The sequence below is a fragment of the Lathyrus oleraceus genome, chromosome 6 (genome assembly GCF_024323335.1).
Source record: "Lathyrus oleraceus cultivar Zhongwan6 chromosome 6, CAAS_Psat_ZW6_1.0, whole genome shotgun sequence".
Classification (NCBI taxonomy): domain Eukaryota; kingdom Viridiplantae; phylum Streptophyta; class Magnoliopsida; order Fabales; family Fabaceae; genus Lathyrus; species Lathyrus oleraceus.
In genome coordinates, this window is record NC_066584.1 from 210832688 (window position 1) to 210851790 (window position 19103).

Genomic DNA, 19103 nt, shown 5'->3' on the forward strand with positions numbered 1-19103 from the left:
TGAATCAACATTCATGCAGATGCGATTCCTCTCCGGATCTCATTGATAACAATCCTGTTACACCCTCATATGACTTCGACAATCCAATCTATCTTGCTGAGGAAGAAGACGAAGAAGATTGTGAACTGCCAGGGGAATTAGCCAGGTTGTTGAAACAAGAGGAGAAGGTGATTCAGCCGCACGAAGAGCAGATTGAGGTCGTGAATCTGGGTACCGACGAGGTTAAAAAAGAAGTGAAAATCGGGGCTGCTTTGGAGGAAAGTATCAAGAGCAGATTGGTAGTGTTGTTGAAAGAGTATGTCGACATCTTTGCCTGGTCTTATCAAGATATGCCAGGGTTGGATACCGATATTGTTGTGCACAAGCTACCGTTGAGAGCAGATTGTCCTCCAGTGAAGCAGAAGTTGCGCAGAACTCGACCTGATATGGCAATGAAGATTAAGGAAGAAGTGCAAAAGCAGTGGGATGCCGGTTTCCTTGCTGTTACTAATTATCCGCCATGGGTTGCGAACATCGTGCCAGTCCCGAAGAAGGATGGGAAAGTAAGAATGTGTGTGGACTACCGAGATCTGAATAGAGCTAGTCCGAAGGATGATTTTCCACTACCTCACATTGACATGTTGGTAGATAATACAGCTCAATTCTCGGTGTTTTCCTTCATGGATGGCTTTTCTGGCTATAATCAAATCAAAATGTCACCAGATGATATGGAGAAAACAACGTTCATTACACCATGGGGTACCTTTTGTTACAAGGTGATGCCATTTGGTCTCAAGAATGTCGGTGCTACTTATCAGAGGGCCATGGTGACTTTGTTTCATGATATGATTCATCATGAAATCGAATGCTATGTTGATGACATGATAGCAAAGTCCCAGACAGAAGAGGGGTATTTGGTGGATCTGGCCAAGTTGTTTGACCGGCTGAGACAGTTCAGACTGAGGTTGAATCCGAACAAGTGCACGTTCGGAGTGCGGTCCGGTAAATTGCTGGGGTTCATTGTGAGCGAGAAAGGAATCGAGGTTGATCCTGCAAAAGTAAAAGCGATAAAAGAAATGCCTGAACCGAGAACAGAGAAAGAGGTTCGTGGTTTCTTAGGTAGATTGAACTACATTTCACGGTTCATATCTCATCTAACAGCCACGTGCGAACCGATTTTTAAGTTGTTGAGAAAAGATCAAACGGTCAGGTGGAATGATGATTGCCAAGCGGCATTTGAAAAGATAAAAGAGTATTTGCAGGAGCCTCCGATTCTGATGCCTCCTGTGGAGGGAAGACCATTAATTCTGTACCTGACAGTCCTCGAGGGGTCTATGGGGTGTGTATTGGGGCAGCATGATGAGTCTGGTCGAAAAGAGCATGCCATATACTACCTTAGCAAAAAGTTTACCGACTGTGAAACAAGATATTCACTGCTCGAGAAAACTTGTTGTGCTTTGGTCTGGGCTGCTCGCCGACTAAGGCAGTACATGCTGGTTCATACCACTTTATTGATTTCCAAGATGGATCCAATCAAGTACATTTTCGAGAAGCCAGCGTTGACCGGACGGGTTGCGAGGTGGCAAATGATTTTGACTGAGTATGATATACAGTATACCTCTCAGAAAGCGATCAAGGGGAGTGTATTGTCTGATTACCTCGCCCAGCAACCTATTGAGGATTATCAACCGATGAAGTTTGAATTCCCTGATGAGGACATCATGTTTCTCAAATCGAAAGATTGCGAGGAACCGATCCCGGAGGAGGGGCCTGACCCTGAATCCGAATGGATTCTGATGTTTGATGGGGCCGTTAACGTGAATGGAAGCGGTGTTGGTGCTGTTTTGGTTACGCCGAAAGGATCCCATATTCCTTTTGCTGCCCGGCTAACATTTGAGTGTACCAACAACGTAGCTGAATATGAAGCTTGTATATTGGGGATTGAAGAGGCGATTGATTTGAGAATCAAGAACCTTGTCATATATGGAGATTCAGCTCTGGTGATAAATCAGGTTAACGGGAAATGGTATACGCATCAATCTCATTTGGTTCCGTATCGAGATTATACGAGGAGATTGTTGACGTTTTTCACCAAGGTGAAGTTGCATCATGTGCCCAGAGAAGAGAATCCTTTGGCAGATGCTTTGGCTACTCTGGCTGCCTTGATTAAGGTGCAGAGGTGGAATCAGTTCCCCAGTGTGGAGGTTGGGCGTCTGGATAGACCGGCTTATGTGTTTGCTGTTGATACAGCGCCTGATGATGAGAAGCCTTGGTATTATGATATCAAACGCTATCTTGAGACGCAAGAGTATCCTGAGGGAGCATCAAAGAAAGATAGAAAGACTCTGCGGAGGTTAGCCATGGTGTTTTACCTGAATAAGGATGGGGTTTTGTATAAGAGAAATTTTGATTGGGTCTTGCTCCGATGTGTTGATGATGCAGAAGCTAGCCAGTTGATGAAAGAGGTTCATGAGGGATCGTTCGGTACCCATGCCAGTGGGAATGCAATGGTAAAGAAGCTGTTGAGGGCAGGCTATTACTGGATGACAATGGAGGCCCAATGTTTCAATTTCGTGCGGAAGTGTCATAAATGCCAGATTTATGCTGATAAGGTGCACGTACCTCCAAATCCTTTGAGCTTAATGTCGTCTCCATGGTCGTTTGCTATGTGGGGCATTGATATGATTGGAAAGATTGAGCCTACGGCTTCGAATGGGCACAGATTCATATTGGTGGCTATTGATTACTTCACCAAATGGGTGGAAGCAGCCTCTTATACGAACGTGACGAAGCAAGTCGTTGCTCGGTTTCTCAAAAGAGACATCATTTGTAGATATGGGGTTCCCGAGAGAATCATTACTGATAATGGTTCTAATTTGAACAATAAGATGATGGCCGAACTGTGCCGGGAATTCAAGTTTGAGCATCACAATTCTTCTCCCTATCGTCCGAAGATGAATGGGACGGTTGAGGCAGCCAATAAGAATATAAAGAAGATTGTGCAGAAAATGGTGGTAACCTACAAGGATTGGCATGAGATGTTGCCGTTTGCGTTGCATGGATATCGAACGTCGGTACGCACATCTACGGGGGCAACTCCTTTCTCATTGGTATATGGGATGGAGGTTGTGTTACCTGTTGAGGTTCAGATTCCCTCTTTGAGAGTCCTGATGGACGTGAAGTTGCAAGAGGCTGAATGGGTAAGAACCCGATACGAGGAGTTGAGCCTAATTGAGGAAAAGAGGCTAGCAGCCATCTGTCATGGGCAGTTATACCAGCAAAGGATGAAGCGTGCTTTTGACAAGAAGGTGCGACCTCGGGTATATCACGTAGGTGATATGGTGCTGAAAAGGATCCTTCCTCCTCAAAACGATCGAAGGGGCAAATGGACACCGAATTATGAAGGTCCATTCGTGGTCAAGAAGGTTTTCTCTGGCGGAGCCTTGTTGTTGACGACCATGGATGGTGAGGATTTTCCATCCCCTGTGAATGCGGACGCAGTTAAAAAATACTTCGTATAAATAGACCCGCTGGACGAAAAGAATAAAATAGTCCAGGCAAAAAAGGGCGTCCCGGCGAACCAAAAACAGAAAGAGAGGTTCGGGCAAAAATTAGGGATAAAATGAAATAACTGTACACCCGGCGAGTCGAAAACCTGAAAAGGCGACTTGGGCAAAAAAGGGTATCCCGGTGGACTGAAAACCTGAAAGGGCGGTCCAGGCAAAAGAGGGATTGAAACGAACAACTGCGTCTAGCATGATCGTTTGCGCTTTGGTTAAAGCATCATGGATAATTCCCGGTAGGGATCAATCAGAAGCGTCTTGTTCAGAAGGCAGAAAGCACGGAGAGTCTGAGGACATATGGGGTGTAACTGAGTTGGAACTCGATGAGATCACGGGTTTCACATTGCCATTAGGATAGATTTTTCCTTTTGAGCGCAATTACCTCTTTTCAGGAATTGCTTCCTTTTGTATTGCTCATTTGAGCCACACTTTTCCAATCAATAAAATGCATATTCAGTCAAATAAGTTTGTTTTTGTTTTTCGTTACCGCTTTGATTGCAAAAACATCCAGATATTTTTGATAAAGAATCTTGCATTTTGAAACATACAGGTTTCCTTCCAATGCATGTTTATAAGATTGAAAGCTAGAAATCTTATTTGGAAGGTTGAGTGACCCAAGTGTTGAAATCTTGACACGCCTGGGGGCACGGTTTTATCTGACGGTCTGTTTTGAAGGAACTGTTAGATATTCTTCACTCACTTGCAGGTTGTGATGCGGAAGCTTTGTGACAGATCCCCAGAGAGTTCGTTCAGAGACGAATGAACGAAAAATGACGAAGTGACGTTGAGACGTACGACGATCCTTGATATTAATCAAGAAGACTCTTCAAAGTCAAGAGACTTGAAAGTTTGTAGTAATTCCCCGCAGGGTCCAGTCAGGAACGAGGGACGATGAAGAGACGACGAGACGTCCGGCGACCTTTGGAATTAACCAAGAAGACTCTTCAAAGTCGGAAAATTGAAATTTCTGTATAATCCCAGGAGTACGTTCTCGTCGAGCGCGAAGCGATTTGGAATACAAGATGATGGAGCAGAAAAGGTCCAGACGAGTCTGGAGTTCTCAAAAGTGGAAAGCTGATACGAGATTGGGAGGTGGATACCATGGTTCGACGAGTCGACGGGTGTTCTATACCAACTTTTCTCATTTCCCCAGCGAGGTCCCCAAGCAGAATCATAGGACTAGCTCCCCAGCAGATCCCAGGTCTGTGGATTTCTCCAGCCGAGTCAGGATGGTTATCCCCGGCGGGTTTACGATGGTGTTTCCTCAGCGGCCAAGCCCGAGGGTAGCTACTCCCCGAGTGGAGCGGGTTTCAATGATATATATCTCCAGCAGTGTTCATCCTACCTGTGGATTGAACAAGTTCCCGTAGTGGACGGATATCTGCATCCCCAGCTGAGTTGATGCTATCTATGGATTGCATGGGTTGTCCCCAGCGGAGTAGTATGCGGTTCCCTAGCAGGGTCAGGATGGTTATCCCCAGCAGGTTTCAAATTGATGTTTCCCCAGTTGAGTCTGGAGATTGCTATTTCCCCAGCGGAATTGCTGTGAGCATTTCCCCAGTGAAGTCGTCAGGTATCTGTGAGGATTCCCGAAGCAGAATCAGGATTGATATCCCCAGCAAGGCAAAGACTGTTGTATCCCCACAGAGTGTTGGTGGTGTTTATCCCCAGCAGTTTCTCGAGCGGATTGGGTGCAAAGGAGGTTCTTCCCCAGCAAGGGTTGCCTTATTCCCAGCAGCAGTGCTATTCCCCAGCCGGGTGGAAATCGGAGCGGTGACGAGTTTCTCAGCAGAGTGTCTCGTATTCCCCAGAAGAGTCCCTTGAGGGGGATACCTTTTTATGCATTCATCATGGAAAAATAACATGGCATATTGCATAGAAAAATAAATAATCGCGTAGCATTTCCATGTTTATGGAGCATTACGCAGAAAAAATCAATCATGCATCATTGCAAGCATAAGCTAGTCTCAAGTCGTGGTTACCGTTTGAGAAGTGGTTTTGGCCAGACAGTGAAGGTGTTGCTCTGAGGAGTTTAGCATCATGACGTCAGATCAGCAATGTTCCCCCATAGTGCGATATTGGAGGAAATGTTTCCGTCGAACGGAGATGGAAATAAAGTCAAAGGACGTGACGCGATCAGCGCGATCCCGGGGTTCAAATGGAGAAAAGGAAATGCTGAGGTATTTTCTGGGGTTCAAATGGAGAAAAGGAGATGTTGCGGCATTTTCTGGAGATCGGGGTTCAATCAGAGAAGAGTATATGCTGAGGCATTTTCTGGGGTTCAAATGAAGATTGGAGTTGAAGAATGTATCTGGGATGAGGTCCTTAGGATTATCTTCTGTTCATGTGTCACCTTAGACTCTGGCTGAGGCCAATGGAGGTCGTTATAGGTGTCTTCTGAGGAAGAGTTGCACATGCTACCTTCCTTTTGCGAAGGTATACCCTCTGACATGTCGCCCTCAGAGTGGTGTTTGGTGTTATTTCCGTCGTTGCCAGCGGAATTATCACGAGAGATTGGAGATTGGGGTTCAAACGGAGAAAAAAAGATGTGGAGGCATTTTCTGGAGATGGGGTTCAAATGGAGAAAAGGGGATGTTGCGGCATCTTCTGGAGAACGGGGTTCATATTGGCGATCGCAAGTAATCGTCAGGCGACTGGGGTTCAAAACGGAGAATGGGGTTCATTATGTGGCAAATAGGAGAGCGGGGTTCAAATGCAGAGATCCAAGGATCACTTGCGCAAGAGAAAATTTCGGGGTTCAAGAAAATGAGAAAAAACAGAGAAAAATTTCGGGGTTCAAGAAAAGCTAAAAAAGAAAAAGAATAATAATCCCGAGCGGATGTGGTGTTCAGGCCATGGTTATCCCTGCGTTATCATTTATTTTGGTATCCAGGTCGATGTTGTTGTTTTGGGGTTCAGGCCGGCTTGCTCCGTGCCAGGCGGATTTTTCCTTCAAGATTGTGTTTCTTCGCCGATGCTGGCAGGCGTTGTTAATTATTTTCCCATCAGAGTGCAAATTATTCGTCTGTTCTTGGTATTCAATCACTCTTCATCCTGATCATCCGAAAGCCGAGGCTATTTCGTATCGACAGGTTCACAGTGGATTGAATAGGGGCAGCTGTAACACCTCAAAATTTGCCCTCCTCTCTTGGGACTAGCATTAACATATTACATACATTTTTAGGTCATTAGGCATTGCATGTTGCATATCATGTGGTTACATTGTGCAAGCTATCTTCCCAAGTCTTTGTTGGAAGATGAGAAAGTCAAAGTGCAAGCCTAGGGTTTATTGACTGATCATTGGCCATCTGAGGATTGGGCTGTGAATTAGGGTTTTGTGATTCTCCAAGGATATTGGATTTCATCTTGATTGAAGTGATACATCATCATCATCAGGGTTGGATTTCATCAAGTGATTGGGGTTGATTCCTTGAGATTAGGGTTTTGACCACTGGTCAACCCTAATCAGTTGCATTGGGCCAATCAGGGCATGGTCAGGAGAGGGGGTTTGTGATGGTTATGGGGTTCATTATATGATTATATGGAGATTATTGAGGCTAGGGTTTCACCCTTGAGCCATGTCATCAGGAGATTGGAGCTTAACTTGATCAATGCATGGCCAAATTCATCTATCAGTTGAAAAAGTCAATTGTGGTCAACTGTACATGATTTGATGGATTTGGAGGTGGAAATGAGTTGGATACACTTCATTCATGTTGGAACAAGTGTTATATGACATTTCAAAGCTTAAGAATGAAGAAAATCAAGTCAGGACAAAAACTGCCAAAAATAGAAAGTGACTTGTAATTGAAGTTTCCAAAAATGGAAAGTTTTTGACCTCAAAATTACATGTCCAAGGAAGCTTCAAATGAAAATTTGTTCAACATGAAAGTTGTAGATCTTGGTCTCACCTTTCCAAAAAGTCCAAGAACTTGAAAATCCCATGTATGGTTGTCAAGTTATGGCTCAATGAATTTCAAAAATGACCCATAATCAGGAGGCCATAATTTCCACATGGATTGTCCAAATTGGAAGTTCTTTATATGCACAAACTCCATTTGACATGTACTTTCATGGTGCATAATTGGATTTTCTCAAAAATGGTCAATGCAAAAAGTCAAATTTCAACTGGACAGTTAAATGGACCAGGGGCAAAATTGTCCAACTTGTGAAATAATTGGAATTTTTGAGTGGGGATTTTTGCTACACCTCACAAATGGTATTTGAAACTTGTTGGAATGTTCATTACATGCCTAGGCCTTGTGGTTTGGAAAATAGCTTTTGGAATGAAAGTGGAAAATTGGACAATTAGACATCACATAGTGAATTTCCAAAATACTCATCCAATGAAGGTGAAACAAGTTGCAACAGCTCACACATGTCATTTTGAGAGTGTGTGAGCTGTCCATGAGGTGGCAATGAGCTGGCATGGGAAGTTCCAATTTTGCCCTTACTTTGAATTAGCCATTTCACTAATCATTTCCATTTGGCTAATTAGATGGTTTAAGCATGGATTAAGCAAGCATATATAATCTTAATCATCATTTAATCATAACAGAAAAACACATTTCCCAAAATCAGATCTCAAATTCTTGAAATTCTCTCAAATTCTCAAGAACACCAAAACCAAAAATTGACAAGAACTTCCTCAATTCTTGATCAACTTTCGAAATTCTTCTTGCTGCAAACTTCATTCATCATCTACCTCATCTGTTTGTGAAGATTCATCTCAAATTCACCACCATTCACGACTGTTCAAGCAAGGTCCTTCCATGGTGAAATCGAATTCCTCCTTCTAGAAGCCATTGCCATTGATCCTGAGTGTTCCAGGCTACTCCTTGAAGCTTGTTCTTCGACTGTTTCGCATCACAACACCTTGAAAGCTCCGATTCCAACATTGCCTTCAAATCAAGGTTAGAACTCGAGTCTAATGATTTGGCCAGTGATTATGTGCGTTTTGTAGCTTGTTTATCATAGATCGTAGTGATGTGATTAGTTTAGGAATTGATGAACTATAGGTTGAGAAATCTGAACTCGAAGCTTTGAATGTGAAACTTTAGTCGATCGATCCGTGAGATTTAGGAACTTGTAGGTTAAATCATAGACATAATTGAGATCCTGAGAGTGAGACCTTTCCAACGGTTATTCATTTGTGAGATTTGATTGAGTTTTGAGCGAAATCGATTTTGAGATGAAGAACATTCATGTTGTTCTTAAATTCTGGAAAATCCGCTGCTGTTGTTCATCTGCTCGCTGCCAATTTTCAAATCGCGCTTCCCGCCGAGCCGAGCGAATCACCATGCGCCACCTCGTTAATTGCTAACGCCGCGTTTTGGACTGGCTAATGATAATTACCGGTCTGCCATTGAACACTTAATTTAATTAACTTAATTCCAAATAATTATTAGAAAAATCATAAACACATTAAAAAATTCATAAAAAATGTTTAAATGATCAGAAAAATGTGTGGTTTTTTTTGTTGACTTCCTAATTGACTGTAGAATTTTATTGACCTATTGATTGAAGTTGTGCATGGTGAAAATTGTGTTTGACTTAGGGTTGATTAACATGTGATATATTTTGGTACACTTTGCCATATCCATTGTGAAATTCTCATGGTTACAAAGAAATGCTTGAAATTTTTTGTGGTAATTGTATACTGGCTGATGTTTATTTACATGTAAATTTCATGAATTTTGGATTCCTGGTGTTTGAGTTATGAATTTTGGAATCTAGGTGTGACAATTTGTGTCACACCTCATTATGTCAACTTGCTGGATTTATTTGAATGGCTTAGGCTTGTTAGAATGATGTGAAATTTTGCAGGGGTGTTCATTAACATGTTAAGAAGCTATGTGAATTTTTGTGGAATTTTATGTGGCATTTTCAAATTGATTGCTATTTTTCATCTCTGTTGGTCAATTGTGCAAGCTTGTGTGACATAGGTTGGTAGATCTTATGTGAAATGCTCATATGGTATTGAATGAACATGAAATTTGGCTTGCTGGTTATAGACACATGATAGAACATGATGCTTTTGGTCCCAGTCATTTCTTTATTGTTTTCATTGAATTATGAATTTTTGAAGTGAATGCATGTGTTGATGTTGTGATTTGGAGCATGTAATTGTGTCTGTTTTTGTTGATTTTCATTGACATGGTTTGCTTTGTCCAATTAAGCTAAAATTTGACATGCTAGACCTAGGATATGTCCTGTTTAGGTATAATTTATTTGAGATTTTTTGGATTTGTTTTGATATGGATTTGAATGCAATAGTTCTGTTTGGATGTTTGGTGTTCCATTTGAACTAGTTTGACTTGTTTTATGCATAAAATGAACATGGTGAATGATATGGACATGGGATTAATTGTGTTGGCTTTTGTTTGACATTAATTTGAGTTTGGTTGGATATACCTTGCTGTTTAGGAATTTTTCTTGCCTTTGGACCCTAGGCTTGGCCTAGTGGTCTAGTTTCTAACATTTGATTGATTTTTCAGGATGAAAAGGTGCAATGTTTATGGAGAATGATCCAAGTCAATTCAATTGATGTTGTTTGATGTTTGTACACTAACATAACTTCGTTTTGTAGGTTGTGAAGTTGGGGCTTGAGCTCATAGCTTGCCTTTGTTGTGCATTAGTTTGTATAGTCTGACTGATTAATATTTGCTGTTTATTTTTGTCTGTCTGAGTACTAACTGTGTTTGACTGTTTCCAGGTACTTTTAGTTGCTCAGTTCCTTGTGAACTTTTGCTTTGCTTTGCTTAAGCAACTTGCATTGAGGTATAACTTCCTAACTTCATGTAGTCTGGAGACCCGGTCTGTTATTTGACCGGGCAAACTGTCTGAAGTCCTCCTTAAGAGGCGATGATTGTGATTGTTTAATTTTGTGCCTAAGCAGGTGAAGTCCTTAATCAAGGCAATTGGTGGAAGGTAGGGATATGCAATCTATCCCCCACTATTCAGTTGAGTCTTCTCCTTGCTCCTATTACATGGTTGTAGCATTGAGATCCTAGCCCAAGATCCTGTGCAGTGCACATTGTGTCAGAGTCTCTGAGTATAGAAGGGTTCCCCCATTCTGGACCCATGCTCATTTGTCAGAAGCTCTCCCTGGTCAGGGATAAGAGCTGTGAGGTCTGATCCTCACTTCACCTCTCATCTGCTTCACCTTAGCCTCGTAATGGCAAGGTTAAGAGCAAACCCAGCCCGTACAGACGACTCGCTTCGGCAGTCAAACCTATTGTGTGAGCCACTTGTTTGGTTATAGTGCGTGCTATGTGGATATCTGTTTGAGATGCTTGTTCTCATTTGATGTATGCTTGAATTATTTTGTATGCTTGTATGCTTGCTTCTTTCCTGGATAGGAGTAGTTTGCTTATGCAAGTAGGATAGAAAACTGAACTTAGGGTAACGATGCATGACAACACTAGGCTCGAGTCCAGCTCCCTAGTAGTGTGTCTTTCCCTGGTTTCTGGTTAGCAATTCAGTCCCTTTCAGGGGAACTACATCGTCCTGATCCTCGTTCCAGACGAGGTATGTAGGCAGGGGGTCGTGCGAGACCTCTCCGGGCAACCTTTTTCTTTTTTGTGTGTGTTTACTTGTTATCTTGTTATTTTTTGGCTCGGATGCCGACGTAAGTCCAGGAAGTGGCTGTCGGGCTCCACGTTTGCCGTGTTGTGCGCGTTTTGGTTCGGATGCTGACGTAATTCCATCGAGTGGTCGTCGGGCTCCATGTTTGCCATCAGTTTGTATGTTTTGTGTTGTTTGGCGTGCGTAAGCCGAACTACAGTGGCTCTGATTCTCACGTCCAGATGAGATATGTAGGCATAGGATGCGATGTCCTATCGAGCTCCCTTCTCCTAACCCCACCTGCGTTCCCTGTGTGTGTGTGTGATGTTTAGCAACCTATTCTTTATTTTAGAACGTGGATCCCGTCGAGTACGACAGACGTGAGGGGTGCTAATACCTTCCCCTTGCGTAACCGACTCCCTTACCCTTTCTCTTTGGTCGCGAGACCATTTCCTTTCCAGGTTTCTCTGAGCGTTTCCTTTCCCTATCTTGGGATAAATAACGCGCAGTGGCGGCTCTGTGTTGTGTTTTTATTTGAGTCTCGCCGGTTGATTTTTCGCAGGATGCGACAGTCGGCAAGATGAATCTAGAAAGAGAGAATATGAAATTTACTATCTCAGTAAGAAATTCACCGATTTTGAGACTCGGTATTCTATGCTTGAAAAAACATGTTGCACGTTGGCTTGGGCTGCTAAGCGTCTGCGCCAGTATATGTTGAATCATACTACTTGGTTGATATCCAAAATGGACCCAATCAAGTACATTTTTGAGAAGCCTGCTTTAACTGGGAGGGTTGCCTGTTGGCAGATGTTGTTATCCGTGATATTGAATATCGATCTCAAAAACCGATTAAAGGTAATGTCTTGGTTGACCATTTGGCTCACCAACCAATTGAAGATTACCAGTCAGTGCAGTATGATTTTCCTGACAAAGAGATCTTGTACTTGAAGATGAAAGATTGTGATGAACCATTGCTTGAAGAAGGGCCAGAACCTGGTTCTCGTTGGGGCATGGTATTTGATGGAGCTGTTAATCAGTATGGTAATGGCATTGGGGCAGTGATTATTACTCCTCAAGGCATTTATTTTCCTTTTACAACTAGATTGACTTTCAAGTGTACAAACAACATGGCTGAGTATTTAGCTTGCATTATGGGGCTTGAAGAGGCCATTGATCTCAGAATCAAATATCTTGACGTCTATGGAGATTCAGCTTTGGTTGTAAATCAAATCAAAGGTGAATGGGAGACGAATCGACCAGGTTTGATACCATATAGAGACTATGCGAGGAGGATTTTAACTTTCTTTACAAAGGTTGAGTTTCATCATATCCCTCGAGATGAAAACCGGATGGAAGATGCTCTTGCAACATTGGCTTCAATGATTATGGTGAAATTTTGGAATGAAGTTCCTAATCTGACTGTAATGCTTCTTGATAGGCCAGCTTATGTTTTTGTTATTGAAGACGTCAAAGATGAAAAGCTGTGGTATTTTGATATCAAGTGTTTCCTCCAAATTCATATTTATCCTTCCGGGGCATCTTTGAAAGATAAGAAGACTTTGAGGAGATTAGCTGGCAACTTCTACCTGAATGGTGATGTACTTTACAAGAGAAACTTCGATATGGTTTTTCTCAGATGCGTGGATAGACACGAAGTAGACATGTTGATGAATGAAGTCAATGAAGGTTCCTTTGGTACTCATTCCAATGGACATGCTATGGCAAAGAAGATGTTGAGAGCAGGTTACTATTGGCTGGCAATGGAATCTAACTGTTGCAAATTTGTGAAGAAATGCCATAAGTGTCAAATTTATGCAGATAAGATTCATATTCCTCTAACACTATTGAATGTTATTTCCTCTCCATGGCCCTTCTCCATGTGGGGAATTGACATGATTGGTATGATTGAGCCCAAAGCTTCAAACGGACATCGTTTCATTCTGGTGGCTATTGATTACTTCACAAAGTGGGTAGAAGCGGCATTGTATGCGAATGTAACCAAGCAAGTTGTTGTGAGGTTTATCAAGAATCAGATTATATGTCGTTATGGTGTGCCAAGTAAGATCATTACTGACAATGGATCAAACTTGAACAATAATATGGTGGAATCTCTTTGCAAAGACTTCAAGATTTCACATCATAATTATTCTCCCTATAGACCAAAGATGAATGGGGCTATGGAAGCTCTGAACAAGAATATTAAGAAGATCATCCAGAAAATGATGGTAACCTACAAAGATTGGCATGAGATGCTCCCATTTGATTTGCATGGGTACCGTACATCCATCCACACTTCAACATGGGCAACCCCTTTCTCACTTGTTTATGGTATGGAAGATGTGCTCCCGGTAGAGGTCGATATCCCATCATTGAGTGTTTTGATGGAAGCCAAGTTGACAAAAGCTTAATAGTGCCATACCAGATATGACCAACTGAATTTGATTGAAGAGAAGAGGTTGACTGTCGTGTGCCATGGTCAGTTATACCAACAGAGAATGAAGAAAGATTTTGATAAGAAGGTCAGGCCTCGTGTGTTCCGAGAAGGCGACCTTGTTCTCAAGAAGATTCTATCATTAGAACCCGGTGGTAGGGGTAAATGGACTCCTAATTATGAAGGCCCATATGTTGTTAAGAGAGCCTTTTCAGGCGGTGCTTTGATTCTTGAAACTATGGATGGTGAAGAGTTCACTCGTCCCGTGAATGCCGATGAAGTCAAGAAATACTTCGCCTAAAAAAGAAAAGAATAAATCGCTGAGTTGAAAACCCGAGAGGGAGGCTTAGGCAAAAATGAGTGTCTCGATGGATTAAAAACCCGAAAGGGTGATCCAGACAAAAGTTAGAGACATAAAAACAGAAAATTTGTTCTGATAGATTGAGTAACCCACCCTAGGGAAATCTATGCAAAAATTATGGATTATGGAAAGTAACTGCAGTTGGTTGATTCCCTAGTCATGGGAGCAATTTTGAGTAAGTCAATTAGTTCTGATTCATCATTCTCAACCGAAGCCAAGAGCGCAGCGGATACTGAAGTTGGTAGAAGGATTAGTGATCATTATATTCAATGTAGCCCTTTTCCATGTAAATTACCATTTTTCAAGTTTTGTAAAAGATCTATGGAGTCTTGTCATTTACAGACTACCATTCTATTAAATAAAGTTGAGCTTTTATCCAATTGTTTTTACTCTTATTTATTTTTCAGCTAAATAGAATTGAATTTTATGATGATAATTTTGAAATTGAATTAATAAATAAATAAATAATTTCTTAAATAATAATGAAAGTAATTACTTTTAAGCGATCAATTTCGGTAAAGAATATCAACAGCAGTCTGAGAACAGGTGAGTCCTAAAGTGTGAAGCATTGTTGGTATCCCCCAAGTGATTGGTTTGGTAACTTTTTCCTTCCCAACAACAAGTCAGATTTCCCCAACTGAGTTTGTAATCACCTCCCTAGCTGAGTTATAGGCTCACATCCTCAACAGTTTGCTCAGACCCCGTATAGAGTTTTATCTCCTGTAGTCCCTGGCAGAATTCATCTTTGATTCCTGACAGTATTGATCCTGAGCAGTATTTGATTTGTTCCCCTGCAAGGATGTCTCCCATTCGATATGGTGTTGCTTTTAAATTCCCCACAGAGTTGACGATTTGGATCCTCCGCAGATATTTTCTCCTTCCCCAACCAGGGTTGAGATATTCATAGCCAGATGATTGGCATCCATCCCCAGCATGTTTCTCCAGTAGGTGTTTCCATCTAGTCGAGATCAGCTAGGTGTTGTAGCGATGATTCAAACCAGTGACATTTGTATCCTTTGTGATAGTTTTGTCAGCATAATCATCAATTATACACATAGATATTCATGCATAAAACACAGCATCAGATATTTCATTACGCATTTATTACATTTGATTCTTTGTTTCTGATCCCCTGCTACGGTGATATTATCTCCCTGTGCAAATTTGGTGTGTCTGTCCTCCTTCAATTATAGAGTGTCGTCCTATTAGGCAGAAAGAGTTTAACTTTCTCTCATTCCCCACTGAGTTATTTCCTCGTGGATGATTATTATTTCAGTCTCCTCCCCAGTTAATTATCTGGATGGAACCACTCCCCCTGAGTTATATCCTCATGGAGTTGAGTCTTTGTTTGACCGTTTCTTTCTAGCTCTTACCTAGATAGATACTTTTGGTCCCTCGGGAGTTTATTACCCAGTAACTGGTAATATTCTTCTCGATTTTTGAGTACTTTACTTTTTCCCATTTACTCGGTAGAAGTAATTTACTTCCTTCATTTTCCCCAACGGATTCATTTTCACATTTCACCAGAGAGTCTATCCTTGATATGTTCATCTTAATTGATGACGGGTATTCGCCCTTTTTGGTTTTCTACCCAGTAAAGGTAGTTGTAATCCCTATTTCATTCCCCAGAGAGTTAATCCTTGATATGTCATCCTAACCGATGACGGATTTTCTCCCTTTGTGGTTTTCTACCCAGTAAAAAGGTAGATATAAATCCTATTTCTCCCCTAAGAGTTAATCCTTGATATGTTCATCCTACTTTGTATTCTATCCAGTAACCAATAGATATAATTTCTACTTTGTCAGGTAGTATATCCTTGATATGTTTACCCTAACCGGTAACGGATATTCTTCCCATTTACCCAGGTGGTCTATCCTTGATATGTTCATCCTAACCGATGACGGATATTCTTCCTCTGAGTCTGTCCTTGATATGTTCACTTTAACCGGTGACAGATATTCTCTCTTTGGTTTTCTTCCCAGTAATCAGTAGTTATAAATCCTATTTGATATTTTCCCCAGTAGGCTATTCTTACCCAGTAACCGGTAATGAATACACCTCCTTTTTCTCAATAGGTCATCCTTGATATGTTTGCCCTAATCGGTAATGGATGCCTCTCTGTCAGAGTATATTATCTTCCTACCCAGTAACCGGTTTTAGATAATATACTTTTGGTACTCTTGCATTGAAGTTCATTCTTCCCCAGTTGAGTTTGGGTGTGTATTTCCTCAGTGAAGTCGCTAATCCCCTGTTTGGTTCGAGTATTTCAGTTTTGTTATGATTTACTCGTCTCTCCTGCAAATTTTTCTGGTTTCCCAACCGAGTCCTTCCATTAATTTATTGGAATTCTTCTCGTATCTCCAGCAATTTTCAAGTCGTAGCCTGGCCTACGCACAACAGTTTATCCCCCAGAGTCTCTGTCTCCCTAGTGAGTTTTTCCTTATGGAATGCATTATGCTCCTGTGGACTTTCAGTCTCTCCGAATTTCTTTTCCTTTGTGGCAATATTTTCCCCACATAGATTATTAGCATCTTCATATCATATGCATCATGAGGTCTCTTAGGGACCAAAATTTGTTTCTATATGTTGTTATTTAAGTCCATTCTACTAAGTCGATACAAAGGTTTTAACCTTCGCATCCTCAGTTAGAATGTCTTTAAATAGGGGCATCTGTAAGACCCCAATTTTGGCCCTAAGATCCCTTATGACATCTAATCATATGCATTGACTTTGGGATCACACCTTGGCATCCTCCTTACCTCTCATTCATTGGGTTTGCATTGGAAAAGATCACCAAGAACATTTGATTGTATCATACTTTGTTTTTCATTATTTACTAACCAAAATACCAAAAATATGTCAATGTATAGTTTGTTGCTTTTATAGGTAGTGCGTGCATCCACCAATGCCTCATCAAGCTCATACATAGGGTTTGAGACCCTCAATGCAAGGAGACTAATCAAGAGATTGTTTAAATTGATTCTAGACATCATATATGGATCCCAAGGGTCTTCACATATCATTTTGATCAAGAAATCATCAAGAGTTTGAAGCTCGTTTGCCTTGGAAACCCTAACTCACCTGGGTATCTTGTGTGACTTCTTCAACAAGTTTCCTCATCAATTGATCAAATATTCCAAGTGATGCTTCATATTAAATCATATTATACATATATGATCCTCCATGAGTCCCAAAAATCAAGATAATATCAAGCTAGCAAGATGGTTCATGGTGGTTGACCAGAGAAAGTCAACTAGTCAAAACTGGGGTTCCCTAGACCCTATCTCCTACACATTTTGTCATATGAAAATGATTCAAAGAGCCACGTTACTCATAATGACATTCCAAACAACTTTCATGTTTAAGTATAGAGCTAGTTTTGCTTCGAAAGTCATTTTTTATGGTGAAAGATTATAGGTCATTTTGTCTGAACCCTAGTTCGGAGGTCAACTTCCCAATACCATAACTTGCGCATTGTTCATGAGATGAAAGCAATTCAAATTCCATTATCAAATTAAAGATGTCCTATTCAAACTTTATGTTTGGAGGAAGTTCAAATTCAACTTGGAAATACATGTTCCAAGAGGAAACATTATAGGTCATTTTGGGCCATTACAATTGAACAAGTGATTTTCCTCAACTTCTAAAATACATAACTCCTTCATGCCAAATCAAAATGAGGTCAAATTTATTACAAAATTGAATAGGTTTGAAAGAGCTACAACTTTTATGAAGGAAGTTTTTCCATTTGAAGTCCATAACAAAGGTTATTCAAGGTGGAAGAAGTAAACATTTGACTTGGTACTTAGAAAATTTTCATTTATGTTTGATTTTCCAAACTTCCACCTCAAAATTCATCATGATCCAAGCTTCAAATTGAAAAGTGTTCAACATGAAAGTTGTTTCCCTTGATCTAACCTTTCTAAAAATTCCAAGATCATCTCATTTGTATCAATATTGAAGGACTTGCGCATGGGTGCAATGCATGGTACCATTTGGAAGATTCTCATGACCAATTTCCATTCCACATTGCATGGCTTAATGTATTGCTTTCAGCATGACTTGTGCATAATTTTGGACCTTTTCCAATGATTCTTTATGCTTTTTACACGCCCATGCAAGCTCATGATGCAAAGTTGCTATTTTGGTATTTCAAAAGGAAATGTGTGGGAAGCATATGAATTGGTTATAAATACAAGTGCAATGAGCTCAGAACTTGATCAACACCTTGCCCAAGCTTTACCAGAACAATCCAAACCCTCCATTCCATAGAATTCTTAAAGATTTCAATTGAAATTGAGTTTGAATTTCACCTTCTATTTTGATATTCAAACTCCAAGAATTCATTGCCTTTTTCATCTCAATTGATCACTGCAAGCAAGAGGAAGAGGAATCAAGCCAATCCAGATCAAGATCAAGTGAATTTGAAGCAACTCGAAGGTGAAATTTCAGAAACTTTATCTCTTTGATTTTGTCTTAATTCTTCATCATTCTTTGTGATTTTTGGTTTGCTGAAGTCCTACCAATGTAGGCAACAAGATTGAGTTGCTTTGAGGTTAAATCGGAGCAACTCAGATCATGAACCTCAAATTTCAAATCCATGTATCTTTTAATATACTTGGAATTGGAAGAAATGGAGGTCAGATTCGTGCTCCTGGGCAATTTTTCTTCAAGTTAGTGTATTCATTTTCCTTTTTTCATGAAGTTGAGGTTGAAACAGATTGGTGGTGATCATCGGAGAAGATGGCCGAAGCTAGGGCTCCAATGGTGCGTTGGCAAAGCCCAGGCCATCTGATCTGATTCAAATGTTTTAATCTTAAGCGTTCATTGTGATTACCACACGTACAACGCATTGACCAAGGAACATGATAAAACGCGCGCGTGTGGCTATCAGATCTGCCACCTCAATTGATGAGGGAGATCTGATGGCCCTTGTTTTTTTGTATTTTCTGATTTTTCATTTAATCCATTTATTTTGTTTAATTCATATTAATTTCATTTGTAATCCAAAAAATATGGGACTTTCACCAAAAATCTTTAAATATTTTTCTCTTTTATTTTCTGAATTAAAATTATTTTTTGGATTAATTTTGATATTGTTAATGAATTAAATGTTTTTGTGCATATTTTTAATTGTTTAAAAAAACTTCTGACTTTTCAAAAATCATAAAAAAATTGTCTAAGGTCCTTGGACCTTGTTTG

At 40.7% G+C, this 19103-nt stretch overlaps 1 pseudogene; it reads left to right on the forward strand.

The window, feature by feature from the left end:
* Positions 1–19103, forward strand: part of LOC127094812 (probable LRR receptor-like serine/threonine-protein kinase At1g53430) — a 114326-nt pseudogene that overhangs the window by 81886 nt on the left and 13337 nt on the right.